General features: G+C 34.7%; 1 pseudogene; it reads right to left on the bottom strand.

Moving 5' to 3' along the window:
* Positions 1-1507: 1507 nt before the first annotated feature.
* On the bottom strand, positions 1508-2295 carry LOC149242366 (calcium-binding protein KIC pseudogene; annotated as a pseudogene).
* Between the last annotated feature and the right edge of the window lie 5887 nt (positions 2296-8182).

The following is an 8182-nucleotide window of genomic DNA, read 5'->3' as shown; positions in this document are numbered from 1 at the left end:
ACTAGAGTCCATATCTCTTTGGAAAATTTTTGATAGGAAAAAATTGTTTTTAGGGAGTCCAAAACACACTAGCATCATTCCAATTCATGATTGGTACTTTCTTGGCATATTTGAGAAACCCAAAATGCAGTTTAACCAACCAAAATGCTTTAGCTATCATGCCACTCAATATTGGCAACATTCCACACACAATTCTCATTGCTTAGGCACCTTCTCTCTCTCTCTCTCTCTCTCTCTCTATATATATATATATATATATATAGATATAGATATATATATATATATATATATATATATAGTGTCGTAGGAAATGCAAGGTTTAGCTTAATCTATGAAATAGCAAGAAAGTATAGACAAGGGGATCTAGCATTGGAATTCCCTCTCAATGATCAAGAAGCTTTGTATCAAGGCTTTCAACCTCCTTTTTGGAATGAATACAAGATTACTAATTTTGTTAAAAATAAAAATAAAATAAAAAGTAATAACAAAAAATATCAACATTTGCTATAAATAAAATACTTCAATTTCCACCTTAATTTTACACCAATTTTATATGGAAACATAAAGTAATAGAAAGAAAAAAAAATATATTTTAGTTTTAAGTAGGAAGGAGATATGTATTTCCTTCACTACTTAACATAGAGTTGGAAGATGATATGTAAAATAACATTATTAATATTATATGATGTGCAATTCATTTTATGTTTATTGGACATGAATATTTAAAACAAAAATATATATTAATAACAAAAAAAGCATGTTACATATAAATGAAATATTTCAGTATTTATATTAAATAACATAATTGATTTGTAATATTTTCATCATTTAATATGGAGTTTATTAATAGAGAGAGAGACATATGTTTTTTTACCTCTAAATATGAGGGGGATGTATTAATGTGGATAAAGTGAATCATAAATAAAATATTTCAACATCAATTATGTATATATTATATAAAACCAGCTTAGATCCATCTCAACTCCAAATCTATCAAACATTCAGAGGGATCAAATCTCTTAAGGTGCAAACTTCTTTTTTGAGTTCAAATCTTTAGGAAATGTTTGCACACTTAGAGATTTGATCCCTCTTAGTGCTTGATAGATCCAAAGTTAAGATTGTCAAAACAGGAAGCTCAAAAACTACCAATAATAAATTGGCTCTATGACCTCAATTTTCCTTGAACTGACAATATTTTTAAGTATTAGTTTGTTATAATTTTTTAAATTTAAATTTTATTTATTTTATTTTTATTTCACTGGGTCAAAAACGTTTACATAACATAACATGGCATTACAATATCTCTTCTATACTAGACTACAAAGCCTCTCTAGTGCAACAGTTGAAAATGAAAAATTTCTTGTAGTTAAGACATTTTATTTGTGTGTTGTTCAAAACCAACATAGATCCATCTTAACTCCAAATCTTTCAAGAAAAAAAATTCACATCTTGAAAAATAAATCTATGTTAATATATGACTAATAAAAAACCAACTATAATTTAATTTTAAATTGATAAATTACAATATAAATATAAATGGATAAAAAATTTCCATATTGGCAAGATGGCTAAATCAGATCTGTTACAACACCTCACTGAATAACTGAATTCATTTTCAACACCACATTGAATTGACAAGGATATGTGCTATTTTTCATTTAGGATTTCTTCCACATCATCCACCATGGCCTTGTTCAGCCATTTATAGGCCTCCTCCATGAACGAAGGGCTCAATCTGATCATCAGAACGCAGAATTCATGTTCATTCAGAGCGCCGTCGCCGTCTAAATCCCCCTCCTCCATCATCGCCCGTAGCTCTGCATCTGTCAGGGAATCCAACCCTAACAGAGCCGAATTCCTCTTCAAGCTCTCCAAAGTTATCAGACCCAGCCGGGGATCTGCTAGAAGACGGAATCCGTTACAGAGCTCCGCCATAAATTCGCGCTCTCCCAATTTCTGCGCCATAATTGGCAGGAAATCCTCGAATTCTGCCATTACTGTGAATGCCGAAACCCTAATTGAAACCTCGATTGTGTCTTCAACGCAGGCAAGGGGCTTAAAGCTTGAACTGTGTTGTGAAATGGGAAGGGTTTGTGGTATTGATATAGCTTCCATAGTCAGCGCGGGAAGAAACTGGGCAGCGAGGCCCGGCCATAAATTGTGCGCCATAAGAAATAGTTGGGAAATTGCAGGTATGCCGGCCAGAGGATCCAAAGTTGTCATCCAGAAGAGTTGAAGAGGAAGTGGGTGTCCAGGGGAAATGGTTTTCAATTGAAATCAGAAGGTTGGGGGTCTTGCAGTGAAACCGCCAGTTGTTTCAGTAGCCAATGAGCATTTAGTAAACAGATAATCGAAGATTCGGTGGCATGCAGGTGGATTTGTTATGAGAAGTCAAATAATGAATATGGAAAACGTGTGCCAAAGAATTGAAGTGGAATTGCAATTAAAGTAAAAGGAGAAATTCCAACATAAGAAGACCAGGAAATTTCAATTGTAGAAATAAAAATATTTTTATATTTTTAATAATTTAAAAAATATATAGTTTGAGCATGTTTAATGGTTATTAGCGTGTATTTTTTATTAAGAGGTCGTAGATTTGAATTTAAAGGAGCTAGACTATGATCCCTTGCCTCACAAACAAGTTTCTTGGTTTCACCATGACATTACATCATCATTATCATTATTATTATTATTATTATATTAATTAATAGATTAAATTGTTCCTTCAAATTATATAACAATATATTATTAATGTTATATAGATGTTCAGTGTAAATTAAAATCAATATACTACCTATCACATAAAAATATGTTATAAATCATAACATGTTAATGGTATATAAATAAAAATTATGAATTATCTTTTAATTTAATTTAACTTCTTCTTTTTTCCCGAAAGGGGTGTCATTCGATTAACTACACACAATAATGATCCTTAGTCATCATCAATCCTCTAGAAACTCACCAAAGCTTAGATAGGTGGTGTCAAATTACACCATACTTTGCATGCAATACACTTAGGTTTTAATGGAGGCAGTGCAGGGTTTAATGCCTCTGCAACAATTGTTTTGTCTTGGATTATCTCATGATTATATGCTACCCCCACCACTTCACTTGTCCATAATGATGCTCGACAAGGTTGCTAGTTTTGATTACATAAAGAAATATGATAGCCTGGATCAACTTCCACTGCCCTCATAGTTTCAAGTAAATAGATATTATAGATTTTCTTATTTTGGCTTCCTTCTTATTCTTTTTATCTTTAGTTACAGAGAGTTGGTCTGCCATCCTAGTCTCTTGCCTCCCATTCCTTCAATAGGTTGATTGTCTTTTTCAATGCACTACATTTACCTTGTATATTCTATTTATGCGAAAGTATCGTTTGTTTTTTAATTTTTTGTGGCTCCTTTCCCCCTTGTGAGTGTTGACTAGCCATCCTAGTCTCTTCCCTCCAACTCATTCAATAGGTCGATTGTCTTCGTTGGTTTCCTACATATACCTTGTATTCAACTCTACAAAAGTTTTCTTTGTTTTTTAATCCTCAATGGTTCCCTCCCCCTTGGTCGCATCGACTCTTTACTCCCACTATGTGTATGCCTTCTTCCATGCCTTATATTGGAACTAGTTAGGGTTGTTGTGGTTGTCATGGGCATCGGGGTCATTCACAGATTCAAGCACAACAAAATGCAAAAAAAATAGTAGCTATGTTATCTATTGGGAACAAACTCCACAAGTAGCTAGGAATGAAATCAATGTTGCAGAAAAAGAAGCTAGGGTGGAAAGACAATTCGTCCAAGATGAGCAGATCAAAGAAAATGTGGGACAATGGGTCCTTAATATTGGTACCAATTGAATTCATTAAACAAATATATCCAAAGATTTGATATTTACTGGTAAGTAATGACAATTACTGGAAAGATGTTGGTGGAGAGAAATGAAGCTCAATAGGAAATTATTCTCTATATTAATGCCCTTCCACTGTAAGTCAAAAAAATAGACAAGTTGCCTCTGTTGGCTAATTGCAAACTTGGATTCCCTAGACTCCGAGGAAGAAGCAAAATATCTAGAGAGTTTTCAATTGGACTCTCCTTTAGGTTAACATGTTTATATTTAAGGTTTTTGTTTTACTTTCATTGAACAATGAAGCTACTACTCAGGGGTAGTAGTTCTCTTGATAGTGTAAGAAATAAGAACTTATTTTACTATGATATTTTGATCATTTGGTAATATGGATAAAAGTTATGTACATGTGTTACTAGTATGGTTTCCCTGTAGCAGATCAATAGAGAGGAAATAATTAGAAAGCCAATAAAATGAAAGCAATATTTTGGTTAATTGAAATTTAATATGGATACTTATCTTATAAAAAAAAATTAAAGTCCTTTACATTGTCAAATATTTTATTTTCATTGTTAGTTAATTTAAAATTGTAAAAGCTTTCAATATCTGAATACATATTCTTGAATTTTATATTATAAAGTTTTTATTTATTTATGATATATCTTTAAAATGTTATAGTACAATGATTGGGGAAAAGCACAATAAGATTTGCTATCTTGATTCAGATAAAACTTGTAGTTTTGATATACTATATACCAAAGTTTGAACACACCTATAGTTACTATGGTCAAACTATTAATGAAAGTATAGTGATTATTAAAAAATACCCAAAATACAAGCTACTCAAAAAATATATAAAGTAAATGAAAAAAATTGGTTGGCTACTTCCTCTTGTACATCAATACAGTGTTAGGTGGTATGTTGCTCCATTTCCAGAGCTTCTTTGGATTGGTGTACAAACTATTTTTCATTGGGGTCACCATGTCTTGAGTTAATGGAAACATAATGGTTTGAGATAGTAGAAAGGGGTCCTTAAAAAATTAAAAACCAAATTCCTTGAAATACATTACTTGTTGTAACACACCCAGTTCCACCCTGAAACTATTAATGTAATAATAGTGTATAATTGCTAGCCTTGTTGAGCCGAGTCATATTGTGTGGCATGTGTGCCCATGTAGATGTGTTAGATACATTTTGGGGTTAGCATGCCTAGGCTAAGAGGTTGGAGGGACGAGATCGCAAATACAATGTAATTGTTGTACATATTATAATAATAAAATAGACTAGTTGTTGATCCCATTCCATGGAAAGAATATGCAGGGAAGTGCAATTTCATGGTGATAGGAAACAAAGTGTTTGGTGACATGTGTTGGGAGATAAAGGTAGTTGGGGGCCCATGTGGATTTAGAGAGGTGCCACATGGCCAATAAAAGCCATGTGTGCCACACTGCAGAGAGGGGCAATTCATTAATAAAAATGTATTCATCATCATCCACCACCATTATTAATCATTGTTCACTCATCTCTCATGATTACCATTCACTCATGTAGTTAACCAATAATCACCATCATCAATATTCCTCATTTTATTCTATGGTGGGAAACATAGTGGTAACTCTCGGTTATGAACTAGTAGATGAACCTGGTGTTGGGTTTTGGAATTAACTGGGGATTTTTAGTCGGTGAGTCCCATGCTTGGAATATGGAACTAACTAGAGTTTTAGTAAACTTGATTTTTAGCAAACTACTGGTGAGCCTTGTGCTTAGGTTTTGGAACTAGTTAGGAGTTGTTTCAATTCTGGTAGTCAATTAGTGATCCCTGTGCTTGGATTCTAGAACTGATCGATAGTCGAGTTGGTTATGGCCTACAAGGGTGCCTGGAAGCCCTGTGCTGAGATGTTCCTGGCTAGTTATAAGGTACCTTAGAAAGTGGGCACCACAGAGGGATTGACAGGGCCCAAAGAAGGGTGTGCCACTTGGGTGTAGGTTCGGGGAGGCAGAGCATTGAAGTTGGAGTCGTGATTGTTGGGTTGATGCCTTGGTCATGGATATGTTGATATTTGGGGTTCATACTCCTATTTGTGGAGTTACAGCCCCAGCTCGGGGTGAACCGTGGTTGAGATTGATGAACCACAAGGTCTATGGTTGTGTGGAACATGGAGAGCTTGCAGCCAGTTGCTTATTTCATTTCATATAAGTGTTCATGTTAATTGTAATTCTTTTATGTGCCTTTTTCATGAATTAATGAAATTATGTTGGAAATAGAGTTTTAAGGTTTGTGCTTAATGTTAATAATTGGCTTATATTCTGTTGTACATAATGTTAATGTGTTGTCATATGATATTTTATGTATAATTATGTAAATGTATTATTTTGTGGTGCATCGGTTTAACCTACTAGATATAAACCCTAGTCTGTTGAGTGCGAACTGGTTATGCATTTATTGGGTTTGTTGATAGGGTTTTTTCTACGAATTATAGTTGTTGTGCAGATCTCTGAATTATTATGTGTAAACCCTAATTGTTGTGTAATTTTTAAATGTTGAAGCACTATGTTTATTGCTTGTTAAATATACATGTTTTTAGTTGATTGAAGTTAGGGTTAAAACTCAGGTGGCAAAATTACAATGGGAATTTGCATAGAGTTATAGGTAGGCTCTGGCCATGAGCTAGGATTTAAATAATGGAAATAATAAATTATGGGCTTCCACAAGAATATTGGTGGATTTATTTGTGAATTTTGGATATTTCCTACATAGCATTGCTCCACTAGAGGGCATGGATGCTACAAAGTGGTATCAGAGCCCAATTTTCAACATCGGGCTTGATTGAAATGAGGGAAAATTGAGAAAATCTCAGGAAACCCACCAATTGTTTGATGAAAGTACAATGGTAAGATTGTTAAAAAATTACCTTTGAAAATGACATAGGAGGAGCTTAGAAAGGACCAAATCCAGGAAAATAAAGAAAATTTTGTTGAAGAAACACTAAATTTTAGCCTCTAAAAGTTCCATTTGGCTTGTTTTATATGTATGTGTGTGTGAAATGTCAAATTCGAGGAACATTATAAGGCATAAAAAATGTATAAAAATATATTTATATGAATTAAGTGGAGGATGTTACAAATATAATATATATGTATATATTATGTATGGTGTATCAAAATAATATATATGTAATGCAAATAAAATTTGGGGTAAGGTTCCAGGCGGAATCCTTTTTCTGCCCCGCTAAGTGTATCACATGGTTCCACATGGTTGTTTGAGGGTGAACTCATTCAAGGACCAAGGATTGGTTTTTACATTGGGGTTGGACTCCACGCTGAGGGGTTCCATGAAGAACCCGACGTGGAACCACCCGTTATGGTGATAGGGCACGAGGTGGGAATTACAGGCCCCAGAGGAAGTGAGATTCCTGATGAGGGGTTAGGCTGCAAGGGTCAGCAGAGCAGTGCTTAGGATGGGAGTGGCAAGCCCCGATGCTGAGGAGATGGGCTAAGGTGGCAGACTGTTAGGCCCCTATACTACTAGTGTAACCCCTTATTGTTATTAGTATAACCCACTTATTATATTGATGTACCCATGTAGTGCCCATATTGTTACTATTGTGCCCCATAGAAGCCCACTATTGTTATTATTGTGCCCTTACATTATTATTGTTATGTCGACTCTGATTATGTTATAACCCCTTAGACTCCTATATATAGAAAGGAGGTCTTTTGATTTGTATCATCCAAGAATTGTTCATTTATGTAATGTAGAGGAGGTTTCCCCCTCGAAGAGGCTGAATTCTAAGGCGTTGATATATCTTTTCTATCTTTTCTTGAGCTGGTTCCATAACATTTGGTATCAGAGCCTTGGATTCTAGGGTTTCGCTGCTCCAAACAGGTCATCGTGGCATTTTCGCTATAACTTTTTTTCTGTGACGTTTCAGAAGTCGCAAAACAAACCCATTTGAGAAAAAATCGCGCTGAACCTTGGGTCCGAATTTCAGAGCTTTTAACGCGATATTTGCGGAGATATGATCTGAGGAAGTTGGTCTTTTTGCAGACTCCTGAATTACATTCAAAACAGGTGACCTGGGGAAAATCATCGTAACTTTCTTTTTGGGGATCGGATTGAAATTTCGTAAGAAGGTACAGAAAGAGGACAGACTGTAGTTTCTTGTATGAATTTTTCAGATCCAAAGGTTGAAACAGTGACACGTGGCACTTCATACAATTTCGCTCTTCTGGAAAGGTCTATAATCAGGTCATCTTGGGAGATTGCGCATAACTCATTCTTAGAGAATCCAATTTGGATCAGACTGGTGGCATTGGAAAGAGGACACAGAGGGATACTATA

This window comes from Pinus tabuliformis, chromosome 8 (assembly GCF_031772625.1).
Source record: "Pinus tabuliformis cultivar Carrire ecotype Pingquan chromosome 8, CPIR1, whole genome shotgun sequence".
NCBI classification, from domain to species: domain Eukaryota; kingdom Viridiplantae; phylum Streptophyta; class Pinopsida; order Pinales; family Pinaceae; genus Pinus; species Pinus tabuliformis.
Note: the sequence above shows the minus strand (reverse complement) of the source record. Positions and strands in the feature narration are given on the sequence as shown.